The sequence below is a fragment of the Plectrocnemia conspersa genome, unplaced genomic scaffold (genome assembly GCF_051122295.1).
Source record: "Plectrocnemia conspersa isolate PC_06_02 unplaced genomic scaffold, ASM5112229v1 ptg000005l, whole genome shotgun sequence".
In the NCBI taxonomy this organism is placed as follows: domain Eukaryota; kingdom Metazoa; phylum Arthropoda; class Insecta; order Trichoptera; family Polycentropodidae; genus Plectrocnemia; species Plectrocnemia conspersa.
Genome location: NW_028277169.1, coordinates 7,617,458 through 7,641,998, shown reverse-complemented (window position 1 = coordinate 7,641,998; position 24,541 = coordinate 7,617,458). Strand labels below are relative to the sequence as shown.

Sequence of the window (24,541 nt, the reverse complement as noted above, 5' to 3'; positions counted from 1 at the left end):
GAAACTGTAAGCATTTGCTTTAAAATGACATATTCTTTAATGTACGGATTGTTGTGAATTAAACTAATTTTCAGACACTGGTAGACCAAATTTCTTTACACGTGTGGGGAATACATTACTTCTTGCTGTTGTTCTTGATAGTTTTGTGCTGTGAAGGATTAAAGTCTGAAGCTAGTTGGACAAGTAGACTGGTTTCTAAAATAAGCATATATTCAACAAACGGTAACATGTACTTAAAAAATCGCAATTAAATAATAAAATTTTATAAAATTGTAAAAATTACAGCTGAAGATGTGGCCGTGGTTTCTAGAAGATTCGCAACTTTAGTGACACGCAGGAACATGAACTTTTCAATTATTGGTTCCATAAAAATGAACTTTTCGCTGATTCACTCATTCGTTGCAGTTACAACTTCATACATGATCATCGTCACACAGATGAACCAATAAATTTCCTAAAATGTATAAAAAAGTATCAGTGGAATATACTTAATTGTAAATAATAAGTATAAAATACTCACATGTATCATATAACATACATACCATGTGAAAAATTTATTAAAATTTAATTTAAATGATTTGTTTTTTTGTATTTATTAAACATAAAGTAAATATACACATAAAAACTAGATTATTAAAAATTGTACATGTTCATATTTCGAAAAGTTTGACGTATTTCAATAAGTATTGAACACTTCTAAGAAATTTGGATCTTTTTTGATTTTAGGCAATGGATGATTATGATTAATAAAGCATTTTATAACTTGCGAGCCAAGAGTGTAAATTTTTGAAGAACATCCGTTGGAACATCTCCAGCGAATTACTTTGGAGACGTAGCCTTCGTGAGCTTTATAATATGAAAATCCATTTACATACAGCTTTTGAGGTATACTATGCCTGTCGATTAGTATCAATATATCACCTGAAAGAGCAACGAAAATTATTAGTTCAAATTAAAGCCTTATACGCATCAAAGCTTGCCTCATACTTCCCATTATTAAATGAAAATTCACATTGCTTCACTGCACAGGCAGAAAAAAAATTTTTTTTTAAATATCGCTACACGGCCAATTACATCAGATTCTTTATTTAATGTTTTTAATCTTAAATTTCATAAATTTAAAGGAAAGGTGTGAATTAAAATGTAATTCAAAATTACAATGTATGTTTATTAATACAGTATTTACATTTTTCAATTAGTTTATTGTAAGTTTGCTAAATCAGGCGCTTCGTGTACGTGTACTTTGTTTGCCTTAACTAAAGTATCTTGATATGTAACTACAGCAGCTTTACAGCCTGTTTTTTTGGCCGATGAACATTTCCATCGTATTTTTTCTTCATTAGAATAGAAATAGTGTATATTAAAGGTGAATCCATCCAATAGCAACAATCTTCTTTTGCCGTTTTTCTGAGAGAGAAACTGTATTTCATCTAAAAAATAAGTCTGGTAAATATAATTTTAATCTAATGCAGAAAACTTTTGATGTGACCCATTTTCAAAAACCAAAATTGAACAAACAAGCTGCTAGAAACTTCTGTCGATTATTAAATAAAAGCTTATACCTTCGATAGATATTTTTTTAATAAAGTCAATGTTTATGAACATTTTTATAGTATATTATATGATCGTTAAATGTGTACAATGCCGCCGGGCATTTTCTATTGGTAGTGCAACGCCAGCGAATTTTATCCTTGTCATTTTTACAGTGTTGAGCGAATGAGTGTTCGCCAAATTTAATCATGTCTTTACCCCTTTGAGACTTCACATACTGAGCTGAAAATATAGTTTTTTTATTATTTATATACACAAAAAATATTAGTCTTAAATAAAAAAAACAATGGCGCAAGCAAGTTGATGCAATTACGGTGTTGCCAGCGCAGCTCCGAGTTTGGCAACCAAATCGACCCCCACATGTTTATTACTATCATGGATAGACCAGTGGTGTAAGTCGATGACTATTTTTTTGAAAGACCAATGTTTTTCAATATCTATCGTGACTGGGAGATCAGAATTAATGATTATTATTTAATTATAATTTCAATCGATTATCACAGATTAGGTTTTCTAAAATTTTCCTAATCTAACAAATTTATATTGAGATAAATAATTAAAATAAATCAAGTTTATAATTAATAAAATATATAGTCAATAATTTACAGACTGATTTCAGTCAGGTGAAGATTTACAATAAATAAAAAATGCGTTACATCTATAAATATCAGTCAATAAAAAAGTATAATTGATAAGCAGTTACTGCTTATCAAGAGTATACAGACTTAACTAGTACAACTTAAGCCAACTTATCTCGCAGGGAAAAATAAGCAGAAGTAGAGAGATGTCGCATCTCCCATATTGCTCCATAGTTTGACTGCATCTTACACTATGTTTTAAAAATATGATAGCTATCCTTACCGATATTTATGAACTTCTAATATAAGAGGGCTTATCAAAGTATATTCAAAGCGAATTTTGGTCAATATGAGATCGCAAAAAACAATTATCACTTCTCGGAAGTGAAAAATTTACGTCAAAAGCAATAAAATCGTGTCCGCGCGTTTACACTGCGACGGCGATAGGAAAATTGAATTGGAAAAAAAAAAAATTTGCTGATATCGTTAAATTCACAAAATACAGTTGAAAGAACCTAACCTCAAATTTTGTATAAGTGCCTAGTCTGTTCTAAAACGAAGTCCCAATCTCTACGCTATAGAGGGGTCGACTGTATATATTAAATTGACATATAACAAAATAAAATAGAAAACATTATTTACAGAGGTTTCAATGCCAATGTCTAGTTTTTAATCTAAAGAAAAGTATCTTACATAGATTAAATTATGACATTCCTCTCATAAAAATTAACACAGGTAAAAATATGCACACATGGACATAATATGCTCATCACATTATAACAATAAAATAGTATTTCATAGTCTTACTTCAAATTAGTAATACAAAAATGATGAAATCTAAATTGCTACAACTAAAATATATTTGATAATAATAAAATATGTAAATTTATTTAAATGATATGTACAATATGTTTCAATGAGCTATAAATATCAATTAGATCTCTAGTAGCAGCCGTTGTGTGTCACACGGACAGGAAATAGGACAAATAACATAATTCCAATAAGCGTTTCGGCAACTAAGGATATAGAACAAACGACATCCATTCTTAAATCCTTAGCATAAAGAGACACAAAAGAACGATTTCACAAAAATCGGTGTTAAAAAAACAATATTAAAATTTTAATAAAAACATATACGAACTGTAAATCACAATCAAAACATTAATACTCAAATAATAACTAACAACGAAAAATAAATAGATGACTTCCGCATTTACTCGTAATCGCGTCAGTCGCACTTATCTATGAAATAATTAATTAAGTCTGATTTTTTCGTGTGTAAGGGTTCTTTTAAAAGACTAATTGATTAAATGCAAGATATTTTTAAATAAATTTTGGCGTAAAGCCAAAATATTGGCTTTTCGTCGTCTAACTAAAGCCAATTATTTGGCTTCTTGTAAGTAATTGAGAAAATAATAATAATAAATCATTTAAGGGTGAAAACATTTTATTTTAATAAAAATGTCAGTTTTACAAAAATAATGCAAATTAAAAATAACCACAAATTTATTTATCAAATATGTGTTAATCTTTAGTTTATTATATTTAAATATAAGTATCAATGACTGTGAACATTATAATCATATATGATTGTATCTTCAACTGTATGTAATACTGCTTTGCAAGTTCTGTTAGTAGAACAACACCAGCGAGCCTTTAATCCGTTCATTTTTTTACGTTTATAGAATTTATATTTACCATATTGGATCAAAGTTCTTCCTTTTTGTGACTTTACATATTGAACTGAAATTAAAATATAAAAAATATATTTTATTAGATTATTTGTATGTTAAGAATGTTAGTGATTCCACAAATACAGATTGTCACAAATTCAGAGTCGACACCATGGTCTATATATCTATCTATCTATTACTGTTTTGTAATCATGGATTCATTATACAGTGAAATCTCATTATAGCTCACGGAACCGAAGAAAAAATTTCGTTATATTGAATGTATATTTTTAGTTTATTTTTAATTACCATATTTCTACAGCATCAAAATAACCTCTTACAAGATTAACAGATCGTTGTTGTCCATTTTTAAGGATACTGTAATGAACACAATAAAACGTGTTAAAAAAATGCTTTACAAATAAAGTTTAAGGGTCGGCGAAACACCTTGAATGTCGCTTGTGAACACATCTGGCACACCCCAAGTCAAGGACGAACTGAATTCGAAGAAAAAAAGTGTCAAATTGTAACGTAACTCTTAAATTCGGATCAAAATATTTCGTTATACTGAGGAATGAAAACATTATGTACGAAAGTTTTTCGGGGACAAATTAAATATTAACTTGGGAATTTCGTTATTTCGGTATTCGTTACAAAGAGATTTCACTGTAATAAAAACACTGTACAGATAATTTTCTTGATGTAAAATATACTAACCAACTTAAATAAAACTCTTTTAGTTTGATTATAATTTATTTTCTAATATTTAATAAATAACACTGACATAATATATAGTTTCTAATAAATATATAAGCCTTAGAGGTATTTTTCACATACGTAATAGGAAGATCTGAGGTTCTAGACTAGTTCAGTTATTTTGAGCGAGCTTAACATTATTATCTTAAAAACAATAATACCAAAGGGAATTGGAGAAATAAATAAAACTTAAAGGGTTGTCGATCTATTGACATTTATCAGAGTTGGAAAACAAGTCGATAGAACAAGACTTTCTCATAGATATGTTTACCAAAATTTTAGGAATCCAAATACGGACGCTGTCTTGAAAGAAGAGATAAAATATAAAATTATTATTTTACTTAAATTCAAAATTTAGTTTTTAAAATACACTAAGTACGTTTGACCGCATACTATTTTTTAATATTTTACTCACAAACCAAATAATTTAAAATCATCTTTTTTAGCCTTTGGTTTACAGCCAGATCACAAAAATTATTGAATAAATTTCATAAAAAACAAAGCTATAAATATTGTCTTTGTAAATTCTCTTCATATTAGCACTGAACACTTTTACAATGGATTACAAAATTGAAACATCTCTACTTATAGACGATCAGTAGATAATATGTAAATCCAAACTATAATTAAAATCGCACCATACAAAATTGTTTATCATAACATACATTCATCACAATATATATTTTTATATAAAACATTCCTGTTGATTAAAGTTATGGCGAAGAGTTGTAATAATCGTCTCTTTAATCCACTCCAAATATGAAACAATAAAAATAAATAATAAGTAAATAATCTGTAAATTAATTCAGTAATTTAATATATTTTATTACGTTTATAGGTATAAGTTTTTAGAATCGTAATATTGCTAAAGTACACCGAATTAAGTTTTTTAATGGTTGTGAACGTTAAAAATTCTCGTTAGTCTGTTGTCCATCGTTCTGAGTTTGGCTCTACATCCTTTCGTGTGAAAACTACACCTCCAACCTATGGATCCTGAAGAGGACGACCCAAAACTTATGAAGCGATTGTGTCCCACGTATATACATGTGCGATTCTGAGCAGTAACACCAAATACGATATCTAAAAATACATACCAGTTAAAATAATATAATATTAATTAAATATTGGGAATATTTCAGATACAACTACAAGCATAGTCTTTCTCGTGGAATTAAATTAAATTAATGGAATTTTATAATAACTGTATCTAGGTGCAATTTAACTATTATGTGAGCTTATATATTAGAAATATTATTCCGCTATCCAGGACATAACTTCTAGTTAACCCCTGTATATATCATGGCATTCTTATGTAATAAACATTAAAACACTTGACCGCTGAGTCATTATGGCTGGCCACCCCTAAGGATAACCCTCACCGAATCAAATAATATAACTCAAATTGTATATGAAATGTTCACCTAACATGCATTTTTGGTTCAAATGGGATTGTTTTTACATTGTGATTGATTAATTGATCATGGCACTTCATATAACACTGATCTACGTGCTACAAAAATATTATCAAAAAAGATTCACGAAGTCTCACTAGCTGTTTAAAATAGTACACAATAACATGTTTTTCATACCGAAACTCCATTGATATCAGAAGAGTAATAGGTTTATATTATAAACACAATAAAAAATATCACTATCGAAATTATCACCTCTATTGGATTTCAGTTTGTTAGGAAACATTTCCTTCACCACTGGTATACCACATTGGATGTATGGCATATTGCCCAATCGTGCACCAATTAAATCTTATATGGGTGTAGTTTCCCAAGCCCGAATTTTCTCGCAGACTCGTTAACTTATGCAACATTCTCTTCACTTCTCCTGCTCCATGGCTGTCCGGTTTTCTTCTTTAATTAACATTTAATTAAATTAACACTCGAACATTGATTTACATTGTATAATTGGTAGTGAGCGCGAAACAGGCGCCAAACAATCACATATGAATCGTTGTTTTTGTAATGTGAATCGTTCTCCCTCGTTAAACGAACCATTGCGACTAAATTTCCAAGGAACAAACTCCCGCGCGCCATTCATTCACGCATAGTACAAAAAAATATGGCCCACCCTATAGTAAACATAGTTACATTTTTGTTACTTTTTACACAATAACCAAATGCACAATACAGTGATCCATATTTTTAGCACACAAAATAATCTTTAAATTTTTTTAAAGTGAAGTCATCTCTATTAATTATTATTTAAAATTATTTTATTTTATTAACCGAAAATAAATGATATTGCTTTATATATTGGTTAATATTATTTTTTCATGTGCTTTAAAATAATATAAATAATCAACTTTTGATAATTTTGAACAAATCTAAAAAAAATGTATGTAGGTTAAAATAAAGCAACAAGGAAACGGAATACTAGAAGTATTTTTCTGTTTTCAATTACACGTCATTTAAATTTACAGTAGAAAGCAACCATCGAACAAAAGTGAGTTAACAAACAAAAAACACAAGAAATCATCATTTCGGAACTTCCGAGAATCCGTCACAAAAACTACTTAAACGCTTTAAATATATTTATTTATTTATGATCCATATATTTTTTTAATCATATTATTTACACGTGTAAGGGTTTTCATACAATTTCCCAGTAGAAAGTGACGATCGAACACGATTGTTTAAACAAAATTTCATAAGCATACTTGAAAACCGTATCAAAACCCATTTGACCGCACCATGTAGCTTTATTACCCCTTTGAATAGTGAGTTAATTTTACGTATTTACCCACAATTATTTATTATTATGTATTATGAATTTTAATTTAAAGAAAAAATCAGTAATTTTAAATGTTTATTGCTTTGAATTTTACTACTAATTTGTATTGGTATGTTTTAATAATGTATTTTAACACATTTCTATTATTAATTTATTGTATGTAGTTTTTATATATTGTTTGGTTTTTGTGATTTTTTATTTAATTTAGAGGCTTTCAGTCTTTCTATAAAATGAATATAAAATATGTTTCGTTATATTAATTTATTTGGTATTCTTTAATTCATTAGTATTATTTTTTATAGAAATCATTCACGTTAAATCAAATTTAAAAATGATATAATATATTTAAAAATGAAATAGTTAATAGATATAAAACATTTCTAAAAAAAAATTAAGGCACATCATAACTACATATACAAAAAAATAGTAGAAAAATAGGTATATATTTATATTATCTAGAATGATAAATATGTTAAGTATAAATACAAAAAAAGAATCTACAATAGTATTATATTGCCCCACTTTAATAATTATGACGAGAAGATGCTGCAAATATCACAAAAAAAGACAATGAAAGTAGTTTTAAATAAAAATAGATAGAATATTAAAAATTAATGTTTTAGTAAGTATATATAAGTTAGAAAATATTGTTAACAGGGTATTTTAACATTTATTTAATAAGAAATAAAAATGTACATGGATTTAATACTAGAAATTTATGATTAAGTATAAGAAAATGAGTGCGGCCAGGGAAATGTTGTACAGAAGTGTGAATTTATATAATAATATTCCTAGGACAATCCGCAAAAATAAAAATGTAGCAGATTTCTTCAATGGAACAAAGAAACACATTCATGCATTAGGAAATTAATTAGTAAATAATATTTTTTATGTATGTTTTGATTAAATTGGTTTAGTGTATAAATAATTACCTATATTAGCTAAATAAATTAATAAAATAAATTAAATTAGTGGAATAGACCACAATGGTCGCCTACAAAATATCACACGGAAGACATATAATTAGCCTTCTCTTAAATTCACCCAAGCTTCGTCCAAGGAAACGTATAAAAGACTTGACACTTTAACACTCCACTCAAGAACTGACTATTAGAGACTCGTTACTTTTACAACTTTACCACTGCGGAGACCGATTGCCTGCTACAACCTATTTTTGATCAACCTGGGCTCTTCATAAAAACCCATAATATATTTCTTAAACTTGTTTGTATTGATATACAAGAAGTATGCTTGAAGATATTAAAAAAAATATAATAGATTTTAAAATGTATTTATTAAAAAAAATGTATCATTATTTTAAAAGCATTGCGTGGCGTTATATTTATTAACAAAAGTTTAATTCCTTACATGATTTTTTATATTTATTGCATTTATTTTACAGGGTGTAAATTAATCAATAAGTACAGTATGTATTTTTGATTTTAATCACATTTTTAGTGTACATTAAAATGACCTAGCGAAAGTATCGCCGGTAATAATAAATTGTCAAACAAACTTTTGCAAGTTCGGTGGGTGATCGTGACCAGCGATCAACTTGGCGACTACACCACCCACCAGCTGTAAAGTTGCTGGACATCCATTTTCAAAGCTAGATTCAGAACACTTCCACAACTCCTTTTCGTCTCCGTCGCCCTTCCGTTTATACTCATGACCGTTGTACACCAAACAAAACTCGTTGCCGTGTGTCAAAATGTATGGTATATCTGAAATGTTAAAAATGTTAAAATGCTAAAAACCTACATTACAATCAAATAAAAAAAAATATAGATATTCAATAAATAAAAACCCACATGAGAACAACAATAATTTATTAAAAAGACAGTATACATGCATCACAACATTTAGTTACACTATAGAGTATATTCATTGATTGACTAGAATTAGTGTTATATTCCAAAATAATTAACAATAATGGTTATGCCACTTTTTACTAAATGCAAACATTTGACCGTTGGTTCTAACGGCGGCTTGACAGCCAGTCCAATATCGCCTGCATCTCCAACGAACATTATCATGCTTAGCATAATGTTTAAAATAAGCATACTCTCCTACTTTTAAGATCACCTTTCCAGTGCCGAGTGTGACGTATTCAACTAAAAACAACAATTTAGTGTTATCGTATTATCAAAATTAGCATCTAAAAATAGTTAAAACAATACCTGCATATATCACTTTTTCAAACAATATTAAAATAAATGGGTTGATACCTAAAAAATAAAATAATAATAGGTTCATTAAAAAATTACATCATAACGAATAATACTTTATTGGTCAAATTACAATGTGTCAGTGTATATGTTCATTCGAAAGCATCACTATTCTGTCCATGATTGTCCATAATTTGGCTCTACAGCCCCTATAAGCATGCGTCGAGCATCTCCAGTATTGCTTGAGACCAACCATTTGACCCTTATAAAACCTGTATTTACCGCACTTAATTATGGCTCTTCCTCGTTGAGAAACGGCAAACTCAACTAAAATATAAAAACTGTCAAATTTTTTTTCACAACCATACCTTAATTAGTAATTCATTTAGTCAACAAAATTATTTTCATCACATTTAGATTACGTTTATTTTGTCTAAGAATTAAACAGCAACAACAATGAATAATGTTGCATTATTGAAGGTAAGTTATTTATTTAGTATTAAAAAATTAGCCTCTAAGTTAGTTGTTAAGACCGAGTTGCATGTAAAACGGTCAAGACCAAAAAATATTTCAAAGGCCAACAAGCGCACGGTTGGAATCAGCACCAATATTTTCCCCAATCACTGCCTAATAAATTTTTATCGACATTCTCGACTTTGATTTCTCTGCCTTAATAATACTTATTTATATAAAATAATTCTATAAAAGTCATCATTTTTAAACACTTTTACTTTGACAAAATATTAAACTATAGCGACCACAATTAATTAGAGATCTATTTACTATCAAGAGAAAACGTTACAGCAGAATTTATTGTGAAGCTTGTTACACGTTGATTGTGTGCCTTATATTACCTAAGGATAATGAGGTAATACACGTTATAAGTACATAACTTAATTTAGTAATTTTTATTATTTAGAAGTACGGTACATAAGGAAACCACTGTACCAATCTCCCAAAAACAACTTCCGTAAGTGGTTGGCAGCGTCTGTAATCGAACATGGCACCAGAAGAAGAGAGAGTCGCGATCTCGTCTTTTATTCTTGCCAGTTGCGGATATGACGACGGCGCTTGAAAAAGCCATCCAGATTCTTATTGAGTTTGGCAAATACAAGGATATTTTCGGCGATAATCGTGAGGAGTTGAAAAAATCTATATAGGATAATGTTCATCTATCTTAGATCTGCACCATAACTTCTTTTATATATTATATTTAATTGTATAATTATTGTTTACATAATGGCCATCGTGATGCAATAGAGAAATCTGTAAGGTCATGATTTACCAGAGTATTTTATTATTTATTAATAAATACAGATGAACATAGATGTAAAACTAGAAATAGGGACAATTTAAGGATAGTGAGGTGTAAGAAAACGGGAATATTGTACGGAGGTGTGAATTTGAATATTAATATTCCTAGGATAACCACAAAAATAAAAATGTAGCATGTTTCCTCAATGGAATAAAAAAACACCTTCGTGCATTAAGAAATAATTTTAATATTCGAGTATTTTTTTATATTTATTCATGTTATATTTTATGTGTATGTTTTGATTATATTTGTTTAATGTATTAACTGACTTATTAGCTAAATAAATTAATAAAATAACAATAAATAATCACTAATTCCAACTCCCAGAAAACACATAGACGTGTGCCTAATGTCTTACAATGGGGTAAACACGAGTAAATCAGTGACATATATGTTATTAATTATAAACTATAATTACAGCTTACAATCAATAAATATCATTTTACAGATGGGGCTGGTTTTTATAAATAAAACTCTTCCGCGTCTCTTTGAATATGCGAAAAAATACATACTGAATTCATCGAGAAATTCTAGCACAAAGTATTGCGTTTGAAATTAAATTTTGATTTAAAAAGTATGACTGTGGAATAATATCAGAAAACATGCGTACTGGCATAAGCTGTGTAAAGATTATTACAGAACGACATGGTACGCGGTAGCGATAATGGTACCTCTTAGTGGCTTATTGCAGTTATGGAACTATGCACACTGCTGCATTATAATTTTATCACGCAGCTTGCACACTTGACCGCGTTGTCATGGTCACAAATAATATTTGACTGCAAGTATCGTACTTGGTGTAAACAAAGAATTCGGTACATGTATCGCTGCCGTTGTAATAAATACTGCTTACCGCGTTTATCTGTAAGACTGTTAAGAATGGTAAGGTAACAACATTGCTAAATGTTGTTTATTATTTTCATAACAATTATCTGACAAGAATTGCAGTAAAATTTATTTATAAAAATGCTAAAGCAAAAGTGTTGATAAATGTTGATTGTTTCATAAAATTAATTATATATTATTAAAACATTTTGAGAGAAAAAAAATTGAAGCTAATCTTATGCACTACAAATTATTAAGCATAGTATGAATTTACTTTTTAGTAAAAGGCATGTTTTTATTAGGAAATTAAGAAATTATGAATAAATATACTATATAAGAAATACAAATTTATTTAAATTTTAATAATACATTTTGATTGTTTGTATAATTTTTATTACTTTCACAATACAGTCCATTAATAAACGTTTATCTAAATTTAAGATAAATAAAGCTGCAAATAAAATACTGTAGAACATCAGTAGCATAAAATATAATGATCAAATTTATCACCTTACATATAAATTGTTATAAAATATATATATATATATATATATAATATATTACGTATAGCTAGCTATACCATAAAACGAACACATAGATCTTACTAGCTAAATAAATTGGTGTTTAAAAGGCATATGAAGCTTAATTATAGTAGTAATCGTGGACACTCCGTCCTTGTATATTTAAAATAATGTATATTTCTAAATTTAAAATATTTATATTAAAAAAATATGAGACTGAATTCAAAAACCTGCTAAAGCAGATTTTTGTATATATAGATTCACGACAAAATTGTGGATTAAAAAAAAACGAATTGATACACATAAATGACTACTTACACAAAAATAAAGTAAAAGACATAATTAGGATGAGTTGGTAATGCGCATTTTGCCAGCTTGCTAGTATTGATACATATTTATATTTGTATCACAGCTACAAAATAAGGTACTGATTTCATACAATATAAAAAAGAGGGTGTATGCAATCATCTTTATATCATTTCGAAGTCGTTTTGATATTACCTACACCAGATTAATATTGTGACTCAACGTGCATGCCCAATGCATACATATCCATATACATAACCTATGCGTTTATACATACTAACATAACTCTATGAATGCTACTCATTTTTTTGTAATATACTCAAAACTATATAAATACATTATAGCAAATTTTAAAACTCAATGACACGCATGTCACTGCTGATGCTGCAAGTATTGATTATCATCAATTCATGTCAATATTAAAGCTACACAAATCCACTTTACGCATAAGCATATAAAGTAAAATATTACAACAACTCTATTGTATAGATAGAGTATATAGATAACTAAGTGGTGTTATTTGGCTACTCAGGGTTTCGTTTTTGAAACATACGTGTTACGCCACTGTTGCTTTTCTGATAATTTTTCGTGATTGTGCGAATTTTTCACTTTTATGATTTGATTCCCTATAGTGAATAACACGGCCCTGCATCCCTTGGTGCCATGCGTTGAACAAATCCACCTGTCTTTACCGGACGTCGTTGATTGAAGCGAAAATGTGTATTCCTCGTACAATACCAAAGGCCTGCCTTTTTTGGACCATCTGTAGTTCACTATAAAAAAATCAAAAAAATATTAAATAAAGTAAAATTAAACATAAAGTAAATACTATATTTCTTTACATTCTAGTTTGTTATTGTTGCATGCCTTATCAATTAAACACATGTGTTTTTTCTTGTTTTTATTTTACATCGATGGGAATGTACGCCTTAAATTCATACGACAAAATCTTGGATAACCAAAAAATTGATGGAACAAGGACTTTTGTAAATTTGGGTTTCACTTTTAAAGGTCCACAATAAAATAAATAATCAATGCTTATAACAATTTTAATAAATGTTTAACTATATAATTTTCTAAACTATTTGAGAATAATCAAAATCACTTAAAAATATTTTTATCCAACAACTAAATTACATAAATAATAAACTGCGATTTTTGAAAATTTCTAATGACAGGGCTTACTGTTTTTACTGCTTCAGCAAACAGCTATTCTGCTTTATATTAATCATATGTGTGCTGACACTAGGGATAAAAACATTTAATATCGATTGTGCGGAATGATTAAGAATATATTATTTTAATTTAACTAATGTCCGAAAGAGATGCCAACTGCTAGGACAATCTTTACGCTCTGTAATTAGGTGGTATTCACAAAAACACAACATACCCCCCCACCATGAAAAGTCAGTTCTTACTGAAGATCACATCAGCGAGCTTTGCAATGATTAATACTTGAATAATGGAACCTCTTAATGATGTTCTCGCTGGTAAAATACTGTTATAAAAAATAATGATTGATTGAAAAGATATAAAAAATACTGATTTTGAAATAAGAATAATTTTATTATGAACTGATTAAATATAGATGTATGTTTTTCTCCTTTACTGAATATTTAAAGCAATTCAGCAATTTCTTTTCTGGTTCTTTTTTTTCCATTTTCGTTAGAGCTCAAGTTTAATTGCAACATTCAAAATCATAGTATATATGTAGTATATACAATAGTATATTCTCCAAAAGTTATATATTCATTTTATTATAGATTAAACGTCGATACTGTGCTGAAAACCTGTAAAACTTTATTCGCTAATAAAAACGTATTTCAATGACATGAAAAACGCTTGGCACGAGCCACGCAAAAATCTGATAATAGCCCACAAACACTTCCAGAGGTTGCCAATTTAATTTTTTTTTTATTAAAAATTCGAAAAAAAAATAGTATATATGACTTTATTTGTAAATAAAAATATTATTACAATTAAGGAGGTATACTATACAATAAAAAATATTTACATAATAAAACAATAAATCTCTTTATTTTTTGTTTAAAATATCATCAATTGACATAAAAAAATAATTTCTCCAATAGTTAACTCTTTGAGTAGTGAGTTAATTTATACACATTTGTTAATTTGTTAGTATACACCTGGAAGTGAGTTATTTTATGAATTTTTACATTATTATTTCTGCTGTTGTTTATTTATTATTATTTTATATTACATTTATAGTAAATTATAAAAAAAAATAGTAATTCTCAGCGTTTTATTGCTTTGATTTATTTTACTACTTTTTATAATAGTATATTTTAATAACTTATTTTAACACTTTCCTATTATTAAATTTCGTTCATTTATTTTACATATTTTTTATATAATATTCGGCTTTTATTTTATTTAATTCAGATGCTTCCAAAATTTTTGTTATAAAATTAATTTAAAATATTTTGTTGTTACTGGTATTATTTTCTATCAAAACCATTTAAAAAAACATATAAATACAATGTTTTTTTTTATATAAGATAATCTTTATTTACATCTATGCCTTTCCTTTACACCACTGTAAATTTCTTAATTTATTTTAATTAAGAAAGCTACACAAACTCAGTTTATACATAAGTTCATATAGAATTAACAATAAAATATAAATATATTATATGGCGTTATTTGTAGTACTACTGTTGCTTCTCTGACAATTTATCGTGATTATGTGAATTTTTCACTTGGATGATTTGGTTTTTTATGGTGAACAACACAGCCCTGCAGCCTTTCTTGGTGCCGTGCGTAGAACAGATCCATCTGTCTTTACTGGACGTGGTAGATTGAAGTGAAAATGTGTAACCATCGTACAATACCAGAGGCCTACCTTTTTGGGACAATTTGTAGCACACTATAAAAATTCAAAAAGAGATCAAAAATAGTCAATTTCTTTTATATTTTAGTTAATTATAAATTAAAGACATATTGCGGGGCTTAAGAAATACATGGAAGAAACTATCAAAGGTGCATTAAAGACAAACCTTCGAGAGAAATCGTTATATTAGAACACGAACCAGACGTAAACAATGACCGCGATACTTTCAAAAACCATAAACATTAATCGCCATTACCAAATCTTCTTAACCTTTCGTTACCAGTAAACCCATTATGTTATAAAAAAAATTATGCTTGTCGAAACATTGTTTTGCTCAAACAAATAGCTATTTTGTAAAGCGACCACAATGGCTTCGTTTATAAAGACGGTCACTAGAAAATTTCATACCTTTGATACATACAAATTATGTTTATAAAATATTTTACATAAATCTTTATTTTACTTAGATTTACACCATTAGATTTTTTCGCGTGTAGTTGAGATCATTCACTAATAAATCTAATGGTGCCAGATACAAATTATAATATTCCCGACCATCGGTGATATTGCGCACGTTTTTGCTCATTGCAAAACTACAAAAAAATGTAAATTTATCGAAAATAATGACGAATGCTTAACAAAAAAATTAGAATCATGATTAAGAACATTATTTGGACTAATATGTTCTGTTAATACAAATAATTCATTGGGGTAAATTTGTACACCGTTCCGGATGATGCATTGCTTTTTTTCCGTACGTTAAATGTTGTTTTAGTGATTTCGTTTATAATTTTATAATATAATAATTTACATTTATGCAATTTAAATTGTTGTGTTATTAATTGACTTGAAATATTTAAAAATCATTTTGACAAAATATGAATTATTTAGGGTTTGTATAGACCCTTAAAATTCATAAAATACGACACTACAGATAAAGGTCATGTTTTGATTAAATAATTTTCTATTTAATCCAGTAGCATATTTTAATAAATTTAGTAAAGTTTGAGAACCGCCGATAAAGTTAATATTTTTTTTCTAAAAATTATCTCAGATTTATTATAGTTAAACAATTAAATGATATGCTATTCAGAATACTTTTAATAAAACAACAATTTGAGAAATACCAATGAACTTTTTACATTTTTTTGCAACAATCGTAAACTTTAACTACAAGCACAAACATCTAATCGAAGTTGGATAAAAAATTATTCGCTTTTTAAATCTTCTAGAATTTAATAAAATAAAAAAATTTAGGAACTTTTGATGAATTTTGTCAAAGTTTATAAAATAAACGTTACAGTGAATTTATATTTTCACTAGTATAAATATAATTTCACTAAATTTAAAAAAAAATTTGCAACAATAGAATCAAATATCATTTACCATATTTAGTTTTAGAACATTCATTACTTCAACTTGGGTTTGATTAATTCGTTTAAGTTAGGTTTGGGTTTGAACAGCAAAAATCAAATTGAGTTTCATAGACATGTTGGAGCAGCATATAATTTCAGTTAAATTATATTTTCGCTAAAAAAAATATAAACCTACCAGTGAAAATGTATTAGGATATGATTTAACTGAAAAACCGTTAATTTTTATGTTTTACCAAAATTTTAATTTTGAGCAATATTCCAAAATATTATTAAAATATATGCATTTTGATCAAAAGATACATATATAAATTTAATTAAATTTGCCTATACTTGCAAAAATAGTTATTTCATTAAAATATACAAAAAAATGTTATTGTTATTGAATATGAGAGCGTACTGTACAAAACAGCAGAAGCGGTACGCATGGTAGTATATTATTTATTAATGACAAATCATAAGTTTCAGAAGTTTTTTGTTATCACATTGATATAGAAAAATAAAAAGAAATTAACACCTGAAACATAGCATAAAAATACAGATATGTTATTTTTTTGATAAATAAAACTTATTTTTAAACATGTATATATTTTTTTAATAAATAAGTAAATTTGGTACGTATAAATGGATTTAATGCGTGTGCTCTCCGTCGTACATTATCACGTTGTTATTGACTGTGTGGAGTCGTGCGTTGCAGTGCCTGGACGTCCTCGACGTACAAATCCATCGGATCCTCTTCATCGAGCGGTAACCGGGCGGAAGCCTCATGGTCGTGTAATATCTGTAGCCGGCCATCTGCAGTATCGTGTTGCCCTTCTGTGATATTACATATTGTACTGAAAGGTCAAAATCGGCGCGGTGAGTGCGACACGCTGATTTTCAGCAACAGTAACACACACACACAAAAGAATATAAATCAACAACTAAAAAAGAAAAATCGGCTGATCTACAAAAAGAAAAAATAACATAACAATAATCTAAATTGTTCTACAAAAAACAAAGTTAAATAACAAGAATGATTTAATAAAAGTGTTGTTTATTTACAAATATATACAATAAATTTCAAATCGTATTATATTATACATACATATTTTATCAATAATATGAAATCAATTTTCATTCTATTAATTTTATTTATACGTTAATAATTTATCTTATCGCCACTCTTTCCTAAAAACAAAATAAACATATCAAGATGTTATCCTAAAAATAAAGCAAAATACTATTTTTTATTTAATTTATTAAGATAAAAGTATTTCAAGTTATAATGTATGATATGATCGAATTATTCACTTTGTCGTACATCAAAGATATGATAAATCAATGTATATTTTCTTTAATGAATCATGTTTCTCAACATAATGAAAGTATAATTTGATTTCATATAATTAAAACTAATAAATTAGTGTGTAAATGTACACACTAATTTATTAGTTTTTTCTTATTTTAGAAACCGATGATCTAATTTTTTTGAAATTCTCTAAGACAAACTATTCAAATGACGCAATAAAAATTGCATTTTAATATTTGAATAAATTATCTGATTTCGTTAATAAGACAATACAGCTAGTTAGCGATACTTTTAAAACAAATATAAAATATTTAAAATCAGATAATAAATCTATGTAACAAAAATTATTGTGGTTAAAAATGATTATAAAAAATTTATTAATTTTATTTATTTTTATGCAATTATAAATTACATTTTTTAAGTAGATTCGCACCTAACCTGTTTAAAACAGTTAACGGCAGCGAATAATTATAAATTATTATGAGTACTAGATAATTTATAACCAATAGATGTCATTGCAGCTCATCTAATAGGCAACAAATTATTTGGTCAGAATTTAAATCAGCTTTAGCAAACAGTCCCTTATTTAAAATTATTAATTATTATTTTAATTATTATTTTAAAATAGTATCTATTTAATTGTATATATGAAGAGGGAATAACGACAGAGCTGCTGTCGTGTTGACATCTGACAATGTTGGCAACATAAACATACAAGTTGGCCCTAAAATACCTTGATAATGACAATCTATAATATTATTTTACTTAACAAGTGATCATAAATCGTTGTCGAATTTATTTTTGTTAAACATATGTCATAAGAACTTATATTCGATACATGTAGATGTATATTTCATATGAAGAAATCAACAATATATGAAAACTACAGCAATAAGCAAAGAATTAGAAATATTTAATATTGTGGGAAGAAATTGAACACTTTCACATCAATAATTTGTATAATTATTAAGATTGCCATGAATTAAAGTGAAATAAAACAAAAATCGACGGCAACGAAATCACAACATATAACATATATTTTAATTAGGATTTATTTAATTTGTTAATTAACAAATAAACCTGAAATCCTATACATAAGTATACAAAGCATGAAATGAAATATAAATACGATAAAAATAACTCACCTTCGCGCAGCTGGAACCGTAAAACGCAGATTAGAGGTTATGTTTTGAAATGTCGAGATGCACAAAACACCACATAAACAACACAAAACACTCGTTTTTTTCACTATTTAGCATTGATATAACACAAATGCATATTTTAGTGCAATGTTGGATCACAACACAGCGCAATTTTTCAACCACGAATGACACATTTGTTGCACATTATTCGCGCGCGCAACCATTTTTAGCCATTTAAGCGACGCGTACGTTCGGGACTGGCATTTTAAAACAAATGAATGTCTATGGTATATGAGATTTATCATTTTATTGGCAAATAGCAAGGAATAACTAAAAAAAAATGCACAACTTAACTTTAACTCTCTATTTTATCCAAAATGTGCGTAAAATAGACGCGCAACAATCAAATATCGAACTTGTATTGGCTATTTCGCATTTAGACGGACACTTTGAGCGACACGATGCAAAAATAAACGTTCGTTCTAAATTCTCGCGGTGACAGACCGACGCCGTCGTTTTCGCTCGCGCTATTTTTAATTTTGGCCTAAGCATCGTAAAAAGCGATTATGTTTTATTTACAAATACCTAGTATTACCTATATGTAACTCTATTCTATTATTATTGTAATTGTTTCTCTATGTTTCAAAAGTTCCTAATAACAAATTTTACAAATAGTTTTAACACTAAATACAAAGTAATGATTTTCTCAGCAAAATTAAAATAAATCCAAAATTGACAAACCTTAGAAGCATCTTTAAACAAACTTCATTGGATAAATGAAAACATTTATTTTTAAGCTTTATACTTTTTTATCTTATTGCTAATATGTATTTAATGCTAAATATGCACTTTGATAATTTATTAACTTTAAAATATAAAATAATAACTTATTTACTTTATAAAAATATATTTCAAGCATTGGAATTTTTCTTATACTAAGATTTTTTTAGATATGTTCTAAAAACACAATCTATCACATTATAATTTATTACTAATGTTAATAATGTTCTCAATTGCTTTGAAAAATTAATTTATAAACTATTATCATTAATTTCTTTTTGAATTTTAAAATTTAACCTTAAAAACTCACACATATTTTAATATCACGACCGTTATAATGTTTTAACATTACAATAAAAACACGTACAACTTTTGCTTTTTAATCACTTTTTTGCTTATTAATTTTGTAATATTACACGAAACGAACATACAACAGATCACAAATCACAACCAGTAATTAATAAACCTATAATTGTTTTTTATAATTGATTATTTTCAATGTGAAATAAATTTAATAAATAAACAACTTAGCGTTACTGATTTTAATGTATGGAATGGAAATAAATCATCACTTCATTTCCCGAGCTGTTCAAACCCAAACATAACCTAAACAAATTAACCATTTTATTCGTTTAAGTTACAGCAAACTATAAAATATTTTCTTATTGCACACAATTATGCAAGAATAAAGCGAGAGCCTCCCTCTTCCTCTCAAAAACAAAGATTATGTAACGAATACAAAAATTATTCAATAATATATAAAATGCACAATTATAGTATTGTTAATACCAAAACAAATTTCCATATTAACAATTCGACATATTGATTCTTCAAAAATAACAAGTAAATTAATTGCATAACCATGCAAAGTAACTAGACTACACAAACTGAAAAAATCGTTTGTGATTTAAAATACGCCTTATTTGTTTTGTAGGTATAAAGTTAGAGGTATGACGTGATAATCATGGGCAGAACATTGTTTACAAGCGGTGACATTTAAATTTAAACATGTGTAACATTAACAGGACGTTTATAAATTTTTTCACATTTGACTGGATATTTTGTCCGTTATATCCGAAGAAAGTTTGGAATCACCGATAACAAAAAACATATATTGAAATTTAAAACGCCTTTAATTTCCGAAACATGAACTGCCAGAAAAAATACAGGATCGATACGTCATAGTTGTTTTATTATTTTATTTATTTGATTTATTGCGATGAAGAAAAGCGTTAAGAAATAATTCATAGAAATGACACATTTAAGTTGTTCTGGTTCTTGTTTCTTTTACACAAAGGGTTGTAAGGGCCGCGCAAAATTGACGATGAAATTTTGGTGGAGCTCTAGGCTGGCTCTGTCTAGATATAGAAACTTTATAAAGATACATAAAGTCTGAGACGGTAAAACCGACACACTTTTGATTTTATTATCGCCATATGATATTTCACATTTTGTGATAAAAATAAGTGAATCTGGTGCATATATTCAGAGCCAGCCAATGGGTAGTAAAACTTGTGGTTTTTGGACATTGTGCCGTGCTTATTAACAAGTATTAAATAATTTGCGATATTACAATAAATAAACCTAAGAATAAATAGTCTGTGATACAATTCCGTTATCAAATTTTGTGAAAATTAAATGTATTATATTGATTCTAATCTTCTTACCTAGCAATTCAGTTCTGCAAAATTTGACATAGATAAAATCAGCTCCCACACATACATTAAATTTTTCTAAAGTTGATCTTGCAAAACTAGTTATGTCATGTTTTGATATGTACAGTTTTTATCTAAGCGATGTTTTTTTGGTCTCATTTTGAAGGTATAGAAAATAATTTAGTGTATCTGGCGAAACTTCAACATTCAGAAAATATTTGAGACTTAATCAAAACGATAAAAGCGTTGTAAAAAATAATATAATAATGTTTTAAATAAAACGGAGCAAAATTATTTATTATATTTTGATATAATTATTTAAATATTTATCGTAATTTTATTAGAAATAGTTACGATAAGCATAGAAGCAAAGGAATACCTATTAATATTTAAAAAAGTATTTAATAATTTAAATAATAATTTTTTTTTTAACAAAATAGTAGCTCATCTTGATGGAAACACATGAGCGTTTAATATGTCGTTATGGCCAAGTTGCGTCGCGGAGGCTAGTTGTCTATTATTTTGTGATGGCGTCTACGAGGCATGGTCAATGTCAAACTCTCGTTCGTTTTATCAATTGCGCCGTGCGCTATCGGTGCAGCGTTGAAATAAACGCATCTTTATTTACATACCAGCCGCGAAAAACGTTTACAATGGTCGTTTGTGTGCTTTTCGACAGTACAGTTGACAGATTTGACGTATTTTGATGCGCGCCAATCTAATTTTACCGAGTGTGATTGAAATGAATTAGTTTAAATACCGAAGAGACTATACGTTCGTCATAAAAAATATATGGATACGAGTCATCCGGTTTTAAAGCTCTGCATAACCAAACAGTGTAATACTAAATAATTTCGATTTGTGTAAAACTAGATTTTGAAACTCGATGACTCATCTTTGTATCGGTTCAAAATTATCTAAGTGAGTTATAGTGATAGTGATAAACGTGGACCTGCAGTGCTTCTAAGATAAACGTCGACGGCAATTCGGTGAGTTTATCTATGCCTAATATATGTAAATGTTTATCGAATTGTATGTATCGATTTAATTAAAATAAAACTAAACGTAAACGTGTATATTATATTTATTTTATCCTATTTACGAATAAATCATTTTTATTTCATTGTATTTTATTTGATTTGATTTGTGTTGTATTGTATTGTGTTGTGTTGATTCACCCGACGTTAGGTTATACTATTTTTGTCTCGCTTTATAAAAAGACTAATACTTCATAATTTTAGTTTTAGGTACTTTAATTTCATCACAGAAAGGTCACGTTTTGATGATGGTCGAAGACTACACTTACCGCCGTAAGGTGATATCCAAAGGGAAGTCGACGTGGGTTTGTTCCACCCACAAAGACTGCAACGCGTATTTGCACACGGTTGAAAACTTGATTGTTAAAATACAAAATAGCCACCGTCACCAACCGTCGTCGAGAATCAGACATAGTCTTTCCACATTCACCAGTGTTTTCCCGCCGGCGTAAACCATTTTATAACTATTTCTATTGGTTTTGGGACTCGATTGTAATTTACTTAATTATGATTATTTTTAAACACTTAATTATTTTACCAAATATTGTATGTAAAATATAATTTTACGATAGCGAAATATCACAATCATAGAATCATTTAGCACCAAAGTGAAAAAAATAACATATAAACTGACAATCAGTTTTTTAATTTTTTTTAGGCTTGTTATTTTTAAATACTTTTTTGCCCTTACACTTTTTTTCAATCTGAAAAATGTACAAAAAAAACATACAACGAATTTAAAAAATAAAATAAAAGTAATAAAATTTTATGTTTGTAAAAAAATTTGCTAAATAATTACAATTTATTTTTCATATAATTTTGAAGAAAGTTACCGTGCCGATGTTTAAAATCGTTTGGTTATAAAAACCAGAGATGCTGTTATGTTATTGTTCAAATAATGTTACTGGATCAGGTGGCCCAAAACTTTTGCACAGTAGTTATATGATATCTATTAACTCCAAAAGGAGCTGATGGAGGGTGTGAATAAAATTTGTACAGTTATATCTATGAAAAACGTGTTTAAAAACTTAAAATAAACCTGATTCGAAGGTATGTTTTATTTGTAGCTGTAAAATTTGTTCCAAATTAAAATTTCTTTTGTCGGCAAAATCCTTTGTCGTAGTTATTTTTTTATTCTGTTGGTGCACATTTAATTTATATTGCATCTTTTCTATTCATAAGATGGCAAATAGAGAATCTGACTTTTGTTTGAATCTTTAATTGCTTATATATTGCTCTTTGCATCTTGCCGACATACTATGGATGCCACAATACATTTTTTAATTTTTGATAAAATATTTTTTAAACTGAAAACACACTATTAATTTAAAAAAAATATTGAATGTAAATAAATGAATATCTTCTATTCACAGACTATATCACATAATATTTTCTCCTCTCAATGAGTAAAATTTTAAAAATAATTTTCAATTACAAATGTTTTCTAACGATGTGTTTCTTAGTTTACTTAATATTAATTAAATGCTTATCAAATTCATGACAGAGAAAAATTCTATTTAAAGGCAAAACATAAAGAATGTAAGTTTATATGATATAGATTCATGGCTAAAAATACTGTAGGATGGAAAACATAAAATTCAAATTAGTTTTTCGCAGCACGAGATCTCACATTACCGTGGTATTAGATCACACTGCGCCCGTTAAACACCCCTAGATGATTTAAATTCTGTTTCGTATTTAAACTGATTGATTTCCTTTGACGTTTATTGCTGCTGCCATAAATTAATCACTAAACAATGCATTTTTGGTTGTGATAAATAAAAAATGCACGTATTAATGCGTTGCATTTGGGCATTCTGGTTTCTCGATGATTTTAATTTCTCAACAAATGAGAATTCTCATTCTCAATTCAACAAAAATCTGCCTTGTTTCATCGAGGAGCTCTTTAAAAGAAGTTTATATAAAAGTGTTTCTATAAAAATTCAGTTCATTCAAATATGTATAAATATCAGT

At 27.8% G+C, this 24,541-nt stretch overlaps 2 protein-coding genes across 49 annotated transcripts in view; one reads left to right on the top strand and one right to left on the bottom strand.

The window, feature by feature from the left end:
* Positions 1 to 19,630, bottom strand: part of LOC148234763 (uncharacterized) — a 42,027-nt gene extending 22,397 nt beyond the window's left edge. Inside the window, exons 1-5 of one of the 6 annotated variants that reach the window (XR_015809786.1) lie at positions 19,099 to 19,630; positions 9,605 to 17,498; positions 9,484 to 9,531; positions 284 to 9,417; positions 120 to 195 (exon numbers count right to left, since the gene is read on the bottom strand). The gene's annotated coding sequence lies outside the window, so the exon portion shown is untranslated. Of the gene's footprint in view, positions 1 to 119; positions 196 to 283; positions 9,418 to 9,483; positions 9,532 to 9,604; positions 17,609 to 19,098 lie in introns of those variants that run through there. The other 5 variants (XR_015809788.1, XR_015809785.1, XR_015809787.1 and 2 more) reach the window with 5 other exon arrangements.
* The window catches only part of LOC148234762 (uncharacterized), a 564,675-nt gene that overhangs the window by 390,761 nt on the left and 149,373 nt on the right, over positions 1 to 24,541 (top strand). The gene's annotated exons all lie outside the window — the stretch shown is intronic.